At 34.8% G+C, this 22,254-nt stretch overlaps 1 protein-coding gene across 9 annotated transcripts in view; it reads left to right on the plus strand.

The window, feature by feature from the left end:
• Window positions 1-22,254, plus strand: part of KCNC2 (potassium voltage-gated channel subfamily C member 2) — a 79,939-nt gene that overhangs the window by 3,162 nt on the left and 54,523 nt on the right. The gene's annotated exons all lie outside the window — the stretch shown is intronic.

The raw sequence follows: 22,254 nt of genomic DNA on the forward strand, positions 1-22,254 counted from the left end.
TTGCACAATATCTGTCCTGTTGTAGTAAGTGAAATTAGAAGATAGACCTGTCATACAAAGGGAGAGTAACCCAAGGTCCCATTCCCTTATTGGAGACTAACCATCATCAAGTACATTGACAGAAGTCCAAATTCTTACATCTGTATATTTCGTTTCCCTAATAGCTCAGATTGGCGTATGTTTGTGAAGTTATTTTGTATGAATAGATCATCTGTCCAATTCTTTTAAAAAAATGATGACAGTTGTTAGATGTAGGAATATGTTGAAGTCTGGATTTCTCTTGTGTGTGAATGAGGTGACACCTTATAAAGGAAATGATTTAATTTTCTAGTATCCCAAAAATCAGGTGTGTAAAAGAGAACACTGTTTATAAGAGATACTGTGGGAAAAGTCTTAATAATAAAAACCGGCATGAAGCTATGTAATATTTCACTTACTATGTGTTTAAATAACAAAGTTGGGAAACTTCAGAAGAATCTATAGGCCTGTCCATTGAAGTAAGCCTAAATGGGAATAGAGTGTCAAGTGTGTAACAATTACCATTATTTGATTCCCCCCCCTCCTAGCCCAGGTGCTGCCCACCTAGCAGTTCGAAAGCATGTGAATGCGAGTAGATTAATAGGTATCATTTTGGTGGGAAGGTAACAGAGTTCCACATGCCTTTAGTACATAGCCATGCTTGCCATATGACCATGGAAAATGTCTTTGGACAACACAACACATGGCTGTTCACTGCCCTGAGTCCCTCGGGAGAAGGGTGGTATATAAATATAATAAACTAACTAACTAACTAACTAACTAACTAACTAACTAACTAACTAACTTGCTTCTTTGGCCAAGAAACGGAGATGAGCACTACCCTAGAGTCAGAACCTTTACCTTTACTGCAACAAAATCTTTGATTCTCAATAGAATACCTTATACTAGGAAAAAGTCCCAGCAAAAAGTAATGATTTGCATCTAACACAGAATTGATCTGAAATCCTGTAGAATAACTATGTCAGGGAAGTAGAACAGAATGGGTAGTTTATTTCTTACAGACCTGTACTTACAACTGGCTAGCACACTTTTGAATAAACATCCAATGATAAAAATGCAAATATGCCAAATAAAGTAACAGTCAATTTATGAATCACAACGAAGTGGCAAGAGTTTTCCTGAATTATTTGAAATAAGTACTTCCTCATCTAAAACGATCCACAGAAAGCTAGAGAAACATTCTGTATTACCCTCTGCCAATAAGCTTGGTGTGACGATATATGTTTGTTTGGATGCATTAAAGTGTTGAATTCTGATGTGTAGTGTGAAAATTATAACCACTATCTTAGGTTATTTAATGGATTAAAACTTTCATGGAAAAAAAACTACCTCTATCTAGAAATCTGTTTAGAGGCAGTTTATTTTGAATATTAATTACTGAGGTGCAAATGACAGTGGAGGATTTTTCTAGGAACAAGAAAACAAAAGAATATGACTTGGTATTGAACATTATTTTATATTAATTCAATTTCAGAAAGTGTTGCACAGAGGAAAAAGTCAGGAGAAACAAAATAAAACAAAAATGTGACCATTTATGTATTAAAAGACATATTAATATAGAAAGGTTAACCCTTGCAGCTGATTGTTTAATGGATAAGCTGATATTAAAAGTTATAAAAATCCCTGATAATGTTATAGCAGTTAAGCAGTTTTACTTAAATTACAAGTTAGTTTTGTAATTAAACCAAAAAGTTAAACTAATTTCACTTATACTTTATTGTCATAGTCAGCTAGGTAGTATTATTTCTGAAATTCAACTGATATTTCTGTTTCATTTGCTCTTTACTATAGTTGGGACTGTGAACTTTAGTACTTCATTCCTCTACCTTGTAATGGAGAGATGGACTGTGGATGTATGTAAACTAACTGCCTATTGGAAAAGACCCTCACTGGGAAGGTTGTCTCAAGGGAAGAGTGGTGTGGGTGGGAAAATGCAGTTTTAGTTATATTAAAAGCCACCACTTATACAAAAGACCTCTAGGTATAGTAAATTTGTCCCAAGCTCACTTGTTCTAAGTGTAAGCAATAGGTACATAAAAAACTATGATGTGCCACAAGCCTAGTCACCCATCTTCTACTTCATCTTAAACTTTCCTTCAGGTAACCTGTTTATTCTTCCTATCTATGGCTGCATATGACCAGCTAGCATTTCCTACATATGAAAGGAACATCTATTTACATTGAGCTATTGACTTGGGAGGATGAGTAGAAGGGAGAATACTAAGAAATCTCAGTGGTTTCACTAATCTCATTTCATCAATTTGCCTGCTGCATTTTTCTGGTACTGTAAAATAATTTTCTTTCAGAAATGTCTGAACTTCACTGTAGAGAGACAGGGTGTAGAACAAGGGGGTCCCATTTTTTTCAGACTGTGGTTAGGTTGGCTGGTGACCTACTGTGGTGACCTAAGACTAAAGTGTTATAAAGTGTGTGTGTGTCACCATGTCACCATTGCATGATATGAATAGAACTTTTAGATCACTAAAGTATACTTTTCAAAAATAACACATATACATAAGAAATAGATATGTGTAGTTATCAAGCTTTATACCTGGTGACTATATGGACACATCCATAGTTTTCTTGGTAATAATACAATTTAGGAACAATATAGAATCTATTCCATTGACTTTAGGGGGGAATATAGTTCAGTTTTCGATCCTAGTCTACATTCTTAAAAAATCCAGGAAGTGCTCCATCTAAAGCTAATTTAAGTCACAGGTATAAAGTCAATTATGTATTGTTATTTTCTGAGGTATATAGAAAATAATTGCTTGGAAAGAATACGATTATATGTTGCTATTAAATTACAGATAATTGTATTGCTGTCTATTAGCATGATAAATAAATAGTTCAACAATATTATGAGAACGAATGAAGTATCCTTTTTTAAAAAATGCATATGAATCTCATTAAAAAGTACACGATAATAAAATTACTTAGAAGTTTGAAAGCCCCAATCAGTTTTAGGTGTTGATTGAAGTGGGATTGTGCCTAATTTGAAGTAGACTTTTGATTGGGAGTTGCTCAGAGTTGGCTGGAAGATGGGAAACTATATAAATTTTTAAATAAATAAATACCATTCTTCTTTAACTAACAACTTCCAGAAATCCTGGCATATAATTTCTACCATTCAAAGATAAAAAGATGTGAAAATTATTAAACTGGAAAGGGTTAGTTGATATAGTTCTTGCTCCTCCATGATATAATGCTGAATTTCTTTATTCATCAGGAACTGTATTTTATAAATATGTTTTTATAATCTTTATCTTTTATCTTTATTTTTATTTGATTTATATACCGCCCTACTCCCGAAGGACTCAGGGCAGTGAACAGCCAAACAATAAAATACATAAATACAAAATTTAAAAAACAGCATAAAACCGAATTAAACAATTTGGCCCAGACAGATTTAAAACACCCCAATCATTTAAAAAACAGATTAAAATTTTCATATTAAAAAGAAAAAGGGAATAGATTGGCCAGGCCCGCCTGGTGGAATAAAAAGGTCTTAAGAGCACGGTGGAAGGTGCGCAGGTCCGGGATCCTCCGTATCTCCGGGGGGAGCTCATTCCAGATAGTAGGTGCCCCCACAGAGAAGGCTCTCCCCCAGGGGCCGCCAGTCGACATTGTTTGGCCGACGGTACCCGGAGGAGCCCCTCTCTATGAGAGCGTACTGGTCGGTGGGAGGCTATTGGTGGTAGTAGGCGGTCCCGTAGGTAACCAGGTCCTAAGCCATGGAGCGCTTTAAGGATATATCTATAATACATAGATATATCCTTAAAATTTTAAGAAATATATCAGAAGATTTCCATTCAATGTTCCTTATTGATATCCAGGTCCTATTTTCATATAACTATCTTTGTTTCTGCCTTGATTTAATTTCTAGATCCACAAAGATTCCTATATTAATATTAATTCTAAATACATTCACTGGAGAATAAATAGTGAACTCAGAAGGATGTGGTTTTGAATAAGCAGATTTAGATTGCTATTTATATTGACATAAAAGATTTGTGAGATCCAGTTTAATGTATGGTTGTAGCACTAACCTAGAAACCTGAAACTCATGGGGGACCATGCGTTCTAGTCCTGCTTAAGACATAAAACCAATTAGGTAATCTTGAGCCAGTCTCAGCCCTGGGAAGCAGGAAGTGGCAAAACACTTTGTGTCAAAAAATTGTATGTATTTGTCAGACTGCTGCCAAATATCAACAATGACTTGCAGGCACGCACAAAAAAGTTATATTAGGTGACCTCTTGATTCACAAGATGATTTGTAATATAATTTCTATTAAATGTAAAAAGAAAGGAACATTACAGTATATTAGAATTTTAGAATTTCCTTTTTTCCTGTTTTGAATAAGAGATTGACCTTAAACTTTTTAAAAAATTCTATGTAGCTACAGTCATCTATATCAGATCTCCTTCATTTAATCTATATGAATGGTATTTTCTTTTCTAAAGCAATCACAAAGGAAGGGAATGAACATCTTGAATCATATGAAATTCATTGATGAGTGCTATATTTGCCAGAGGCAGATGATGGTTTATGTGATCAGTGAGATTCACCTCAAACAGATTTCAGGCATGGAAGGTTTTTACAGTGAGAATGACTTTAAATAGCAATCAAGCAATACATTTCAACTGAACCTAGATAAAACAAATAATTAATCTCCATGCTTCATACCAGGTATTTAATATATTATTTTTTTCTTTAAAAAAACACATTTGCAATTAACTTCTTATAATGACTAGCAGAGTATTTTGGATCAAGGGTCTGAAGATCAATGTATGAAGGCAGTTGATCCTCATGGATTAACATTGGATTGGATGTGGGTGAAGAGTGAGCAATTGCTATAGAAAAAAAGAGGACTGGCTACTAATTTTAGGCTTCCATGACTCATACTCTTGCTTCATATTTATTAAAGATAATAGCTTTCATTTTGTAATGAAAGTAGTTTCTAATGGTGTCTTTTCTGTCCCAAATACCTTAGCTATAATTTGGAAGATTTTTTTTTAATTTACGGCATCTTTATGAAAGTGTAATATTGAAGATGTACATGGCATATATATTAAAAGCAGAAATTAAAAAACATAGCATTAAGCTAGCATTTTAAAAATAGATAATTCTGATTTTTTGTTATATTAATTTCAGTTTGACTAATTCAATTGTTTCAATTCCTTGATGATAGTAATTGCCCTTTCCCCCCATATTTTGCAGTTGGACAAAATCTTTTCTGAAATGTGAAATCCAAAGTTGTATGTATCATTCTTAGTGCTCTCGTACTACAGATATACAGAACAACATTACAATATTGATATTTTTACTTTCAAATTCTTTTCTCTAATAAACACAAAACTAAATTTGTATTTAGTGGTCATTTGTCACTTTCATGCACTTTGTCACAGTTTGAAAAGATCCTTTAAGAACTTTTTCATTGTAATCATTGGCTGCCTCACTTTTTATCCCTTTTGTTAAATTATAGATTGAATAACAGAGAGCAAAGGATTATCTATATCAAGAAGTTCCTGCAATTGATAGTGTAGTCTTATCTGGTAATTGGCACTTCTACATCCTGCCTCCAGAAACAACTCCAGATACTTCTTGAAGGTTAGGGTACAATCTCTCCATGACAAGTCATTCCTTTAATTCCTTGGTTCAGCCACTAAGACAATGCTTCCATGTAAATGAAATTTATCCTAAAGACTCTTATCAACCCTCACAACTTCATTCAAGAATCAGTTGAAACTACGTCTAACTGTCAGCCTTGGAAGCCATATTATGCCGGAAGCTTCAATGCTGCCACTTCCTCATGTGTGGGAAAGTAGGAGTGGGGGGTTTAGGAGAGGGGAGTTAGTAGATATAATAGCGTTTTTCCTATCGGTCAAGGTCAGGGTGAGCCAGCATCTGGAGGAGGAGTGGTCAGGGGCTGGCTTGAGGTGGAACGGACGACGATTGGAGCATGTGATCGATTGAGGAGAAAGGGGGTGATTTTGGGAGCTTTGAATTACTGAAGGAAAGCCCGGGTTTTTCAGATTCGGGATTTCCCAGATGTGCCAGTTTACCTATTTCTAGTAAAGAAAACTTTGGAAAATGCCTGCTTCCACATCTTTACTGGGAGTCGGGGGTTTTCTGGAACGCTGACACTAACCTTCCCAGCTTTTGATGTTAGAGAAATGCAGCTGAGTGTCATTAGACACTTCCTTGATTCACCTAAGTATAAGAAGAATACAACTTTAGATTTGCAAGACTCTGCTATAGCCATCCTCACTAAAAGTAGTCTTAGTTTCTTTTGGAGTTGATTGTTGATCTGATCTATTTAGTGGAGTAACTGACTTGCATCCCCTTTGTTGAATCCCAGTAAAATTATTCTATCAGGCAGGCCCAAACTAATTTTGTTTTATAACTAGATTAGAATCCAGATAAAAATGGATCTGAGTTATCCATATCTTTAAAAAACACTAGAAGCTTCATACCCAACAAGTTTTAAATAGCGATTACATATATTTTCTAGTAGAAAATTTATTTATTTATTTATTTATTATTCAAACTTCTATACCGCCCTTCTCCTTTCGGACTCAGGGCGGTGAACAGCCAAAATAAAAACATCTATACATAACATTACAGTTAAAAATAGAGTTAAAATAATTAATAAATGGGTTCAAAATGGTTTGAAATTGTCCCTAGGAAATGAACTTGGATACATTTATTTATTCATTTTTATGTATTATGAAATACAAGTTTAATATACTTGTTTAGAAAACAATTTTATCAGCACCGACTATCAATTTTCAGTCACACTATTTGACAAGGACTATTCTTTAGAGTCTGTGACATGAAAGGACTATTATTATATACAACAATGGCAATACAAAATATTTATTAAGGGTCTTATTATGTTATATTCATATTTTCCAGAGCTGGTATAAATTAAAGTTGAGGGATTCTTTTAACATTTTTGAAATAGCTTGAGAGAAAGCAAGCAGAGGGCCAGCTCTTTGTTGTTAGAGAGATGGAGGGAATGAGATTCCTTACTGCCCAGCATCTGCATTTTCCCTATCTTTGGCTCAACTGTCTAATGCTCCTCTTGTTGCCATGGAAACATATCAGCTTCTGGCTTGTTTTCATCAAAAATAGCACCCTTCTGCCATTTATTAATCTTAGAAAATATTTCCCATTATTTTGCCATAAATGTTTTGTGGATTATCTACAATGTCATTTCAAATAATGGTTGCATATAAATGTACATGCATATATCCACAATCAACTATGCTATAATAATCCAGAGATATACTTCAAAATCATGATTGAACCATAGTTTACGTAAGCCTGTCTGGAACAGAAGTTGGCTTTAAATGTTCGTATAAGCAGCTCCAGAGAAACAACAATGTGGGCTTTTAATTTGGAAAGCTTTACAGACAGTGTGTGTTTGTGTGTGTGTCTAAGCTAAACATAATGGGCACTTTCTCAGATTTTAACATTTGTTTATATTTAAATATTTTAAAATATAAACTACATGGTAATGAGCATGTGAAATGGAAAGTTCAATAAAAATAACCGAGAAGAGTCTTGACTGTAGTCACAAACCTCCATAGTGTAGGATATAATCTTGCAATGATGGGGTTCAAGAAAGGGAAGCTGATGGAGAAACACATTTATTTTGTTGCCAATGTAACTAGAAATGTGATGCTATAACCTAGAATTAGTTAAGATTTTTTTCTAAGCTTCATAAAGAGTGTAGTGAAGATGATGTCAAGTAAAAAAAAGCATTCTAAATAATTAATCTGCTCTTGCAATTACTTCTTGCCCTAATTTTAACTACATGAAGTCAGTATACTGAAGGCACATTAAAATGTATTTATTTTACAAATTTCTCAGAATATCTAGAAGTTATAAAAATACATAACCTATATCTGCTATTCATTGAGGTTGGCTGTTTCAGAATTTAAGTCATGAAATGTAGTATTATAAAACTGTAGCCTGTTTTCAGGGAATCACTGGTAAAGCAAAAGCAAAACTGATTACATATTTGATGTACTGAAAACTATAAGCAAACTATTTGACATTCTACCAAATATTTCTCTTCCTAGTTTACTTTTTAATTATTTAAGTTAGGAGTTGCCATTGGGAACTCTGGCATATCATCAGCTTGGCTTCGTAAAGTTAATTTATGTGTAAAAAGCATAACAAAAGTAATGCAGGATACTGTTATTACTGCATGTTTGAATGACTTCAAACTAATATTCAAGAAATATGTAGTTTATACTTTATATATACTCACTTAAAAGTTAGCATTTCAAATTCAGCATTTCAAAGATATTTAGATAGACACTTTTTACTAATTCAATTCTAATGTAGCATAGTTCACTGACTTCAGTTTGTACAGCAAATAAATCACTTTACTTAACAATTATAATTAAACTAAAATACTTCCTTCATGTAAACATTAATGGAATGGCTATAAGATACCATGGATTAATTCTATGAATTTCCCTGAAATCCCCATGGTACGGGATCAAAATTCAAACACTTGGCAACAGACTCATATTTATAACAATTGCAGTGTCTTGTGGATATGTGATCACCTTTTGCAACGGTCTGACAAAGTCAATGGGGAAGCCAGATTCACTTAACAATATTATAAAAACATATTAAGATTTCTAAAATAAATACAAAATCTAAATTATTAAAATTATTCCATAAAAGAAAAGATAATCAAGGATGCACATACAACCTGGAAAACAAAACAAAGCATAATAGAATACAACACAATGTTGTTAATACTATTAATAAAATTATGATTCAGTAATAAAATACATTGGAAGGTTTAAGAAATGGATTTATTAAAATTCTAATGTACATAGTAGAAAGGAGACATTTACAAATAATTATAGCTTAGACAGTATTTTCATAATAAATAGACAGCTAACAAATGAACCACAAGATAAAGAATATAATAAGATAAATGTATGTTCAGTGAATATGCAGCAAAATGAGGCACAACTCACTCAACAACTGCCTTGCTTAGTAACAAAAATTTTGGCTCAATTGTAGTCATAAGTCAAGGACTACCTGTATCTGAACTAAAATTTGAAAGAAGAGATTGAAGGTATTAACTCTGTTGGCCTAGTAGTTGTACAGGTTTGGAAACAGTTGTGTGAAATTATGTAGTTCCTTGTGTTTTACAAGGAATGGAGATTTTGAAATCTTGCAATTCTATAACTATTTTAATTTCATATTGGTGTACATTTTACATGGGAACAGCAAGAAGCAGAGGATGTTCATCCAATTCATTATGTACAATAACTTGAATATAGAATTCCAGGCACAGCAAAGTTCTGGTTCTGATATACTTCATCAGGGAAAAGTTGCTATTTGTTAAATGAATAAAAACATAAGAATTCAAATTCAATTCTGTGGAAGTAGAGATGTGATAACAGAAAAACATCCCTTAAAAAGCATTCATGTTTTACTTTATCACAAGTCACATCGCCTTCTATAATACATGCAGCTGTTTGAATGACTCATACGTGTGACAACATCTTATTGTTACTTATGGACTTCCTTATTTTTGAGAAAAAAGTCCACAGCTTTGAAATGTGATTATAAAGTAAAAGCACTAGGATTAACTATCCATAATCATCTTTTAAAGGAACTTTTTCCCTCAAAGAGCTTAGCTTTAACACTAAGTGACCTTATAGGACCTAATAGCGTCAGAAAAATACTGATAGATTGAAGTAGCATGAATATTCCATTGCAGTGGTCATTTAGCTGATTTTTTTTGTATAGTTCCTTATATTAGTCTATATTAGTCTATAGAATTTTAATTACATAGTGTACTTCCCAACTGAGAAATAGTTTTGAAATTCCAATCTATAATAGAGACAATAATATAATCAGAAATAGAACATGGAGTATTTGAATATTGTAAATTCTGTAATCTGCATTAATAGAACAATAGTATCAATTTACAATAAATAATACAGTGTTTTCCCCAAAATAAGACCCTGTCTTATATTTTTTTGAACCCCAAAATAAGCGCTTGGCCTTATTTTCGGGAAGGTCTTATTATTTTTGGGTGCGTGGAGCAAGATGGGGCTCCTCTTGCCGTCTTACCTGATTTCCAGCTCTGCATTTAAATATTTTCGGGGAGGGCTTATTTTTTTTGGGAGGGTTATTTTAGTGCATGCACTCAAAAGCCCGATTAGGCTTATTATCAGGGGATGTCTTATTTTTGTGGAAACAGTGTAGTGCGACTGTATTTTGCATTATTCAGTCTGCATTTGGAATAAAATGCACTGGTTACACAAGCTAACTGGAGTGAAACTAAAACAATGAATCATTTGTCTAGATGTCACAATGCAGGTTCTGCCCATTTTGTGCAGCACTGTCATATAAGTACAAAAGGGTGGAGTTTTTGTAATCATTTCATAGTACACATTTTGTCACTTCCTCTCTTTTAGCATCCTTGTGTGGACATCCATGTTTAGGCAACATATCTTAAAAGGATATTTGCAAACCATATTATGTCTAGGCAGGAACAACCAGGAGTCTGGAAATCAAAATCAGTGAGACATGATTGAAAGAGCCTGCCATGTTTAGCTGGAAAAAATACAATCAAGGACAGATGCAACAGTAATATTCAAGTATTGCAAAATCTGACTTGTGGAAGAGAAGTTATATGCTATTCCATATAACTACAACCAGTGGATAAAATGGCAGAGAATTGGAATTTGACTAAAAGGTAGAGAAAATGAAAGTCATTATCTGTGGAAATAGTAAAAAAATCCTGAACTGACAACATTTAAATTGTGGGCTTGACAACTATCTGTCAAGATAGACTGTTTAAATTATTATACAAACCTTTTTTGTTAGAAAGTTTTCCTTATATTTAAATTCAATCTAGATAGTTGCATTTTATGCTGATTATGTTTGATCCTAGTTTCTGTAGCAATGTAAAATACAGAGTAGTTCTTGAGCTTCATCCCTATGCCACCCTTTTATGTAGTTCAACATCGATATCATCTTTGTTTCTCCAGGCTGAGTATCCCAATTTTTTCTCACCCAAGTCCATCCAGCACCTTTGCCACTCTCCTTTAAATCTGTTCTAACTTATTCAAATCCTTTTGAACTTATGGTGACCAGATACCAAATACAAGTCAAGTGTGGTCTTATTAGTGCATAGGGGAATAAGGTCTTCATCTACAACACTTCTTCTTATACAGCCTAGAATTGTGCTAGCTTTTCCGGTAACTGTCTCACATTGACAGCATTCATCTTGCTGTCAATGACTACACCCAGTTCTTTCTTGTGAAGTAATACTCCAAAGCCATGAATTCCCCAGCTTGTCTCTATCTAATTTTTTCTTCCCCAGCTTTCTTTTCAGTCCAGTCTTTAAAGTGGTCCAGATTATAGTCACATTCTCTCTTCCTGGGCATTGGTCAAACCTTCCAATTTTGCAACAGCTCCAAATTTGATAAGCAATTCAACAGTCATGCTATCCAGTTCATGAAAAAAAGTTTAATAATATTGCACCAAGAGAGACCTATAGGAATCCTACTGGTTTTTGTTCTCAGTTTGATGTAGACCATTACTGCTGAACCTCTGAATATGGTTTTTAGCCATTATGGACTCATCCTACCATAATTAGTCATTCCACTCTCTGTAATTCTGCCACCTATTCAAAATTAGTATAAATGATTGCAAGGACATTCTGATTTGAGAATGGACCTGCCAATATCAGAATCAAAATGTTTTGACACTTTCAGAATTGGCAGTATTTAAAGAACATTTTTTCTTGTTGAATGTGACTGCTACTTAGTGTGCTATATACCCAAATTACATATTGTAATGTGAGAGAGAAACCTCAGGAAAAAAATGTGAATCAGGCAGAAGATGAATTAGATATCTCCAACCTGTTTTGTGCCTCATATGCCCTGGGATCAGTTTTGTGGTAATCTGTCAGACCACAACCATATTCTATGTAGCCTTTGAGGTCAGTTCTTTTTATCTGACCAAACTAGTGCCTGGCATAAAAAGCTGAGAAATAAATATAAACCTTTAACACAGAGAAAGCATAACTATTTCTGTAGGTAAATTGCCTTGAATATGTATCCAAAACTAACAGCCAGCTGCAGCCTGACAGTCTGATTTGAAAGAGGCTCATTAACTATGACATGTCTTTGAAATCCAGATGAAAAACATTGCAGCCCAAGCTTAGCATTTAGACAGAAATATAAGCAAAGGAGTTATCAAAGAAATAGCTTTAAAGTGGCACAGAGAAATTCAAGTTGTGATGCTTTGTGTACCCAGTGAAATAAGGAACATTTCATTTTTAAACTTTAACATGGAGTGGGGATTTCTTTCTGCATAAATAATATTATTTAACCTTTAAAATATCTTTCTAACAATTCATCCCTTGATTTATTCATGTATTCTTAAAGAGATATTTTTATATTTTTTGTGCATATCTAGGCTGTTTAAATCTCATTGCCTTGTACTAAAAGTACAGAGAACTACAAAATAATATTAAATATAATTATATTTAAGTCAAAAAAAGTTGTTTATTTCAATTGAATTAACAGTCTTTCCAGACTATTAAAAAGGGAAATAAAAAAACTAATGAAGATACAGTGAGAGTGATAGAAAAACAAAGTACAGACCATTTAAGAATGCAGAAAAAGTTACTGTATCTTCCCATATCCAAATCATCTCATTTATAATCCCACCTCCCACAAATTATTTTTAACCAAATTAAAAGTTTGAGAGGGAAAAAAATATTTCAGTCAAACCTTCAATTCTTTTTAATTTTAATCATTCCCATCACTGCTTTCCCTTTTCCTGCTTCATCCTCTAGAACAGTTGTTTAAATGAGCAGTAGAATGAGAAAGAAAAATGCTTAAATTCATTGAGTAAGCCCTTTTCTCTTAGACACAATTTTTACTCTCTCACATCTGCCAGAATGTACCCTTCCAAGCAATCTCAGCAGGACTTTTTTCAGGATTGCTGAAAAAAGCACTAATGAGGTAGTCCAAATTCTAATAAAGAAAAAAATTATTTTTCAGTTGGTGTAAGAGCAGGTTTGTCTCAATATTATGATTGATTGTTTGATTGATTGATTATATGCTGTCAAGTCAGTTTTACCTCTTAGTGAGTACATAGATTTTTCCTCATGATAATCTGTCCCTAACCTGATCTTTGGGTCTTTCAATAATGCATTCATTGCCACCATAACTGAGTCAATTCACCTGGTCATCATCTTCTATTTCCTTCTACTTTCCCCAGAATTAGAACCTTTCTAGAGAGCTGAGTCTTTGTATAATGTGTCCAAACAGGGATAATTTAAGGCTGGTCATTTGTGCCTTGAGTGAGAACTCTGGATTGATTTGTTTGATGAGCCATTGGTTTGTTGGGTATCCATGGGATTCTCAGGAGTGAACTTTGGCACCAAAATTCAAAGGTGTCAATGTGCTTCTTTGGCTTCCATATAGTGTCACAGCGAATACCATGGTTTGCACAGTTCTGATCTTTGTATATGTGGATATATTATATCTCTGTAAAAAATAATATCCTAAGAATCCTCATTGTGCTATCACAGAGAAAGAAATTAAATCATACAGTAGACCATTTGTTCTCTTTATTGTTATCCATTTCACTTTTTAAAATTTGCTTATATACTGTATATATTTAAATTGATCAGATAACTGTTCTTGAGTTATCTCTTTGCACACTGTATTTGAAAAAGTATTCTGGGAAATACTCTTATTTCCAAATAGAATAGATGACGCAGCCCATAGTTAAAGATCTTTTCTTTCATAAGGTAAGAAAGAGAAGTATAGGTTTTGAATCTATATGTTCCATATCTACATATAAAACTGATCTTTACATCTTTGACAATTTTTTTTTGATGTGGGTAAAATACAATCTCCCATCTAACATAATAAAAATCAGATGAATATTCATAGGACATGCCAGCTGTACTGTTATGTCTGTCTTTGGAGAACTCAAATTATCATGCCCCAGTTCAGTTGCCTGCTTAATGAAAATAAATAAATATGGAGATAGACAAATGTTTTGGACATGACTATAGGAAACTGCAGCTCAGAGCCTTCTCAAGGTTAACTTGTTGTAGCAGATATTCCAACAGGAGTGTTACATTTCTGGTGACTGAGAGTTATATCTTGTAGCAGGGCTATGCATTTTCTTAGTATTTCTAATATAGAATACTTCTTCTGCTTAGAACAAATACTGTATTGAATATAAATTGTTTATACCTTGTTGAAACATGGACAGAGAAATGCTGAACTTATGAAAGCATGTAAACTTGAAAATAGGATGTTGTGAATTAGGGTAACTAGTGCCAAGAGTAAATGTAAATGAATGACATTTCGGAAAGGAAATGTCACTTAACAGAAACGGCTGTTTTACCACTATTTTCCTTATTTTTGGAGGTGCCAGTTTTATTATAGCCTGTTATACTAAAAGCAGATGCTTGGCATCAGTATGATCCACAGTGGGCCAACTTCTGCAATTTAACTGTCTTCTTGCTGCATTTATTTCTTTTTCTAGTCATATATAGGAAAATAAGTATAGGTTAAGGTTTGCCTGCCTACAGTTCATCCTAATTAAAGCTTAATTAAATATCATTGGACAACAAAAAATTTGCTTCCTGAACATTTTTGATTGTATTTTATAGATTTTTGGCTACTAAGTACAAAAATACATTATAATTTTATAGAAATCTTCTGTTTTTACATAATGGCAATGTACACTTTTCATAGCCATGTTGCACACATTAAAGAAACATACGAAAACATGGATCTGTCATTGAAGCACATCCAACACACCAAGTACAACTAGAGTAACTGTGGAGATCTAAAAGTAATGGCTCTGCTGCTTGTAATACAGCTTGGATATACTAAGTACTGTTGTTACATATGCAAATAGGACATCCATGCAAAAGAGTTGCATTTAAAAAATGGCCGCTCCAAAATAACTTTTTGATAGAAAAACATGATATATGGACCACTTTTGACATGACAAAGGTATTTTGAAGGCATTTTTGTTGGTGCACACACATCATCAATAAAAAGCAGTTCTAAAATCCATTAGTGGGGCCAGAGCAAATCACCACTATTGACAAACGTCTTATAGCATACAAAATCATGAAGTGTAACATGTCAGTGAAGTTTTATTTTTTGCATTCATGCTTATACCTCTTTCCTGAAAATAGGTGGAGACGGTGATGAACATGGTTAAAGTTTTCAGCAGGACATTGGCACAATGAAAAAACGGTATCAGGGCAATTGGAATCCATCAATGCTAGTGACTATGGTTGGATATTACAGCAAGATGCATTGGACACTGAGTATAAAAAAAATTGGCAGCAAAACATTTTTAGACCTGTTGAATTCATGCATTTCAGAAACATTATGTGATTAAATACATGATAATCATTAAAAACTTAATTTCATATTTCCCAAGATTCCTATGTGATACCATCATTCTGAAATTATATTTATGTTCAGTTTGAAGGTGTCTATCATAATCACCAAAATTTTTCAGGAAGCAAAATTTTTTTTAAAAAAATGGTTGTTCAGTGTATTATCAGATTTTATGTCATTACAGTATATTGTAGATGGTGGGAGTATTTAATATTTTTATTTTCGTTTAAACGATAATTCTGGTGTAAACATTAACTACCAAATCAACCTTAGGCATATGAGATATTTAGAAATTTTGAATGAATCTAATTGTCCAAAAGTCTTAATTCATAACTCCTTCTACAATACTGGAAAAATATAGTTTAATGCTTCTTCTTTGATAAATGTTCTTTTCAGAAAGCAATATTTAAATTATTTCATTCTTTCATACCTTCTAGGTTTTTTGCAAAGTTCATCCCATTCTGCTAACCACAAAACATTTACAACTGTTTGTGTTTTATGAAAGGATAATTATGGGAGAACAAATTTTGCAGGCCAATTTCTCATTTCAGATAATGATCCAGAGCAAGCCAGGCTAATTTTATAGCTCCCAATTCCACCTTTAAAGCAGACTCAATGACTTTTGTATTCCTCTTAATTTTGTGGTAATAGTAATTTTGGAATATATGAATTCCACTCACGTAGTAGGTAAATTATTATGTTGTATGGTTACTATGTTCAGCTGCTATTCCTGACACCTTTCTGTATGAAATCTATATTCTCACACCAAATACTAGCCATATTGTATATTCATTTGCCCAGAAAACTAGTAATCTTATTTTAGAGGAATGAAATCTGTTATGGGTGTTCGTTCATGAAATATGGAGATTGTTAACAGTCCTGAGAAAAAAACAAATGTTAGCACTCCAACTTTCTGTGCTGTTTTCCATTGTTATTCATGTAATCTTTTATTGTTTAGAATAGAAGTAAAGGTTGAACTGTTTTTCAGGAATTTTAATTTAAAGAATTGAATGCTATTACTGGATGCTTGGGGTTTGATTTTTATGATTTTATTTTTATGGAATTACTAGTTTATAGTTTGCTAAATTGTAGCAGCCTATAAAAACAGGATAAGTTAATAAATAGTTATATTTTATTTTGAGCGTTCTTCCAGTATACTTTTCTCTTAATGCATAATAATTATTTACTAAGTTGGCAAATATAATATCAGTTCAAAGTTATCGGTACTGTGGTCAGACTTTGCTATTGGTATAATATTGATATGTTTGGTTCCTGGATTAGCTGGGTGAATATGCTCAGTTATAGATGTGTTAGCTGATATGGAAGTGGCAGGGGAAGAATTTTGTGTAGGGTGGTATAGAAAAACTAGTATACATTTTTGGGGAGTAAAATTTGGCACTACAATAAATGTATTCTAAAATTATCTGTAAGTGAATCAGAAGACAGTGTTACTGTGTTTCCCTGAAAATAAGACCTATCCCAAAAATAAACCCTAACATGATTTTTACTCATGTGGCTAATAGCAGCCCTGCTCCAAAAATAAGCCCTAGTGAAGATCATCATCAGCCCGGGGGCAGGGCTCGAGATGGGCAGCATAGGAGGCGGGGAGTATCTGGCAGCAGCTGCAGGCAAGCAGAGAGACAGTGGGATGGAGTGGGTGGGCACGACAGATGTGTAAATTGCGTAAACACAGACCCAAGGGCAGTAAATAAAACATTGCAAAAAAAAAAAAGTATAAAGGGAGGGTGTTCTACCTTGCTTCTGGGTATACTGATTCAGAAGCCCACATAAATTGAAGGCCTGAGTTGAGGCAGTAATTCCCCCCAGCCGAGGAGGGGGCAATGAAGCTAGAGGAGAAAACATATTCTCCACTTCTGCCCTCTGGGCCCAGAACAGCCAACAACTACCTGCCCAAACACGTGTCCCCTCACAAACATGAGCAGCAATCCCTGAGTTGGTGCTTAGCATGGCGGCTCCTTCCCTTCCCCGCCAATATGACTCCAGCGGTCAGGTCTTGGCGCCAATCACCACCTGTGCATGGGAAGGGACATGCAGTACGACTCGGTGTAGTGGTGGGATCAGCAATATGGGTAAAGTGCTCTCCTGAGCTCAGCCTGGACCTGACTTGGCCCCTTAATCATGTCCCTGTGGATTGGCTGAGTCAGCGAGGGCCAGGAGTTGCCCCTTGTTCTGTTTCTCTGGGCGCCTGGAGGTGTTTCCGGTGAACTCTTGCCAGCCCCGGCCCTGCATGTGCCACCAGGCAACCTTGATGCTGAGGGCGTTTCGCAGATCACTGTGTGGCTCTGGAGCAGGGGGCTACCGTGGTTTGTGCTCTTTCAGGCCTAGAGCTCAGGTCTTGATCAAGCTGCTGTTATTGGTATGCTGGGACATAAGGCTGCATGGCACATCAGGATCACCTCCCCCCAGCTGCTGGGCCTGCTGCACCTGCTGCTGGTGGCCACATGAACACTGGCCCTCCTGGCCGCACTGCTCTCGGCTGCCCTGCTGGGCTGCTTCTGCTGGGCAGAAGGCAATTGACAGCAGCAGAGTAGGCCCAGGAGAGGTAATAGCAATAGCACTTAGACTTATATACTGCTTCATAGTGCTTTTACAGCCCTCTCTAAGCTGTTTACAGAGTCAGCATATTGCCCCCAACAATCTGGGTCCTCATTTTACCCACTTGGAAGGATGGAAGGCTGAGTCAACCTTGAGCCTGGTAAGATTTTTTTTTTGAAATCAACTTTTTTTTTATTTTGAAACAAAAACAAAACATAAAAACATTATCATTCCAAACAATTACAGACAGTATATTGATTGGTGACATTCTTTTGTGCTCCTCCTCTCTTCAAATTATCACTAAACATCCCATATTATTTTCATAATAATTATTTCACTTAATTTATCTCAACTTCCACTTATTTCATAATTATCTCCAGATTTTATTGTCCATCCATTAATAAAATAGATCCCATATCAAATAATATTGTTTATCTTCCTGTTCTCTTATTTCAAATGTCAGTTTACTCATTTCAGCACAGTCCATCATTTTCTTAATAATTTCTTCATCAAATTTCTCCTTTCCAATTTTTAGCAAATACAATTCTAGCCGCTGTTAAAAGATTCACAATTAGATATTGCAGTACTTTATTATATGTCTCTGGTAAGATCCCTAATAAAAATATATCTGGTTTAAAATCAATATGTCTCTTTAACATTTTTTCCAACCACGTGTGTATCTTAATCCAATATCTCTTTGCTTCTACGCATGTCCACCATATGTGGTAATAGGATCCTGGAGTCTGGTGACACTTCCAACACTTCTCCAATTTATTCTGGAACATTCTGGCTATCCTCATCGGGGGTAGATGCCACCTGTAAAACATCTTATACAAATTCTCCTTATATGCTGTGGACATTGTCATTTTATAATTATGTGACCACAATTTTTGCCGTTTCTCTAAATCAATACCATAACCAAAATTCTTCCCCCACGCTATCATTGATTCTTTAACTTGTTCTTCTTCCAATTTTACCTCTAACAAATATCCATATAACTTTTTAATTACATGGTCATCAGAACCCAATAAAATCTTATCTAAATTAGTCAAAACATTATAAAAACCTTCTTGTTTGAGATCTTCTCGATATCTAGAAAATATTTGCATGTATGAAAACCAGTTCATCTTACATCTCTGATCTTCTATTTCCTGCTTTAATTTGAGTTCACCCTTTTCATCCAATAATTCCCTGTATCTAATATTTTGTTCCCTTCTAAATGTCACTGGATATGAAAAAGCTTCAATTGTAGATACCCAGACTGGAATCTTCAAATAATGATATTTTTAAATCTTCTCCCAGTTCAAGAATAAAGCTTCACGTATCTGATGTCTTCTAAAATAGCCCTGTATTTTAGTTCCTTTGTACAATAAAAAGGCATGCCACCCCATCAACAAATCATGTCCCTCCAAATTCAATAATCTAGTATTTTTCAAAGCTATCCATTCTTTAATCCACATTAAACTAGCTGCTTGATAATATAGTTCAAAATTAGGTAGACCAAAACCACCTCTCATTTTAGCATCTTGTAACAACTTAAGTTTTATTCTTGCCTTCTTTCCCTGCCAAATATATTTCAACACCATTTTATTCAAATCTGCAAAGAATTCCTTGTCCAACTTTATTGGAATTGTCTGAAAAAGATATAAAATTCTAGGTAAAATATTCATCTTAATAGTTGCAATCCTGCCAATCAAAGATAACTGCAGATTTCCTCATTTCACCAAATCTTGTCCTATCTGTTGCTTAAGCTTATTATAATTATTTTCTTTATATGAACTACACCTCGCTGTCAATTGTATCCCTAAATATTTTACTTTGTTTGTGACCTGCATCTTTGAAATCTCCATCAATTCTTCTTTTTGCTTTTTCAACATATTTTTAGTCATTATCTTTGTCTTATCTTTATTAATTTTCAAACCAGCTACTTTCCCAAACTCTCCAATATTTTCTATCAGTTTATTTATTGATGTTAATGGTTCTTCAATAATAAAGACTAGGTCATCTGCAAAAGCTTGCAATTTGTATTCTTCTTTTTGGATTTTCATACCTTTTATCTCTTTTTCTTCTCTGATATTTCTATTTAAAACTTTCAGCGTCAATATAAACAACAATGGGGACAATGGGCATCCTTGTCTAGTACCTTTTTCTATCTCAATAAAGTCAGTCAATTCTCCATGGATTCAGTTTACAGAAATGGCGATTCTGAATGAATGTACAGCAGTGGACTGAGCTCTCTAGTGGGTTGTGTGCTCCTTTTTATTGGACATGTTCAAATGCAGACTTGAAAGGCATGTGTTGTAGATGCTTTAATTTGAGGGAACAAATGCATAGGCCAGTACACCAGTATTTGTGTTAAAAAGGCACTAGGAATATTGGTGACTAGGTTGGTTAGAAAAGATATCTTGGGGCATTGGAAGGAATGGGATAGGAAAGGAAGATATCATGAACAATGAAGGAGAAGAAAGCCAGTGGAATGAAGTACTGAAAGTGAGAGGGTACAAACTTACTCTACTTTTCCACGATAACCTTGTGGGATTGCTTTAAATTTTGTCTGGGCTGCAAAACTAAACCAGCCAAATATTCCAGGTTTGTTTCTGATGAACTATAGTTGATTAGAAAAATGGTTTGGCAGAGTTTCTGAATATGATAGACTGTTTTCAGGTATGAAACAAAACATGGTGTCCATTTTGTGTTAATACGTTAATAAGTTTATGAAACTGATTAAATTTATTTCATTGTTGTTGTGTAATAGAAATCAGGAGGACTAAAAGGAGTATTGAACTAGAGATCAAATTGCCAAAATACGCTGGATCATGGAGAAAGCTAGGGAGTTCCAGAAAAACATCTACTTCTGCTTCATTGCACAGTCAAAGGCTTTACTGTGGTCCATGAGTCAAAAAGAGGACTGTGAAAATATCTACAGACCCCTCACATCCTGGGCATAAATTATTTCAACTTCAAAATGACCCTCAAAACAACGTTATAGGGCATTGCACACCAGAGAAACTAGACACAAGGACATTCACCCCCACACCCACACCCACATGCCATCACTCTGTTAAACAACTTGTTGGAAGAAATATCCATCTGGTTCAGTTCTAAGCTGGGAGAAAGACACTGGAAACATGGAGGCTGATTGGAAAAATGGTTTATTGATGAAGCAGAACCACATGTGATTCTGGGCAGCTGACAAAATGGAGTTGAGAGTGGGTGGAGTTTTATATCTTCTTTGGACTTTGTATTTGAGGTTCCTGTTCCTGTGCAAGAACATGTCCTTTAATTTTCTATTGTCACAATTTTTTCAAACTTCACCAAATTTGGATATGTAAATGCTTCCATCGCTGAGAGCTATTCTGGGATTCTCAAATAGATATTAGCTTATTTTTTCCCATACAGACAATAGTGAGTATCTTATATAGTAATTTTGAAAGTATCTGTGAATTTTATTCTTCTCATACCATAAGAAAGCATGCCATCCCAGTTGTAGATCATGTCCTTCTAATAACAGTCTCTTGTGTCTGGGGGTTATCCATTCTTTTAGCCAATCTGGTAGTCCAAATCTGGTAGTCCAAATCCTCCATTTTCTTTAGATTCTTGTAACATTTTCAATTTAATTCTAAGTTTTTTCCCTTGCCAAATAAATTTCAATATCAATGTATTCAAATCATCAAAGAATTTCTTTTCACGTTTTATAGGTACTGTTTGGAACAGGAAAAGCTGGGCTGCTGTGATGGCGCATGTGCCCACAGAGAGGGCTCTGCGTGCCACCTCTGGCCCGCGTGCCATAGGTTCACCAGCAGGGTTATAGGGCTTCCTGCCTGAGCAGGGGATTGGACTAGAAGACCTCCGACGTCCCTTCCAACTCTGTCATTCTGTTATTGTCTGTCTGAACTTTATTGTAAATGAAAATTCAATGTACTTTTAACTACTGTATTTTCCGGCATATAAGACAACTTTTTAACACATGAAAATCTTCTCAAAAGTCGAGGGTCGTCTTATACGCTGGGTATTGTTCTCCTGTAACCAGGCAGACGAGCCTTAAATGGCTCTGGCGATCCAAGCTCTGACGATCTGCTAATCAGGCAACTCAGCTGGGATCGCCAGAGCCATGGAGAAGGGAAAAACTTTTCCCCCTCCAGCTTGCTTACCTTAGCTCAGTGGTTGGGGGTCAAACAACCCTTTGACAGGGGTTTTGCAGGTGGTGCAATA

This window comes from Pantherophis guttatus, chromosome 7, assembly GCF_059756535.1.
Source record: "Pantherophis guttatus breed Tessera chromosome 7, ASM5975653v1, whole genome shotgun sequence".
Classification (NCBI taxonomy): Eukaryota; Metazoa; Chordata; class Lepidosauria; order Squamata; family Colubridae; genus Pantherophis; species Pantherophis guttatus.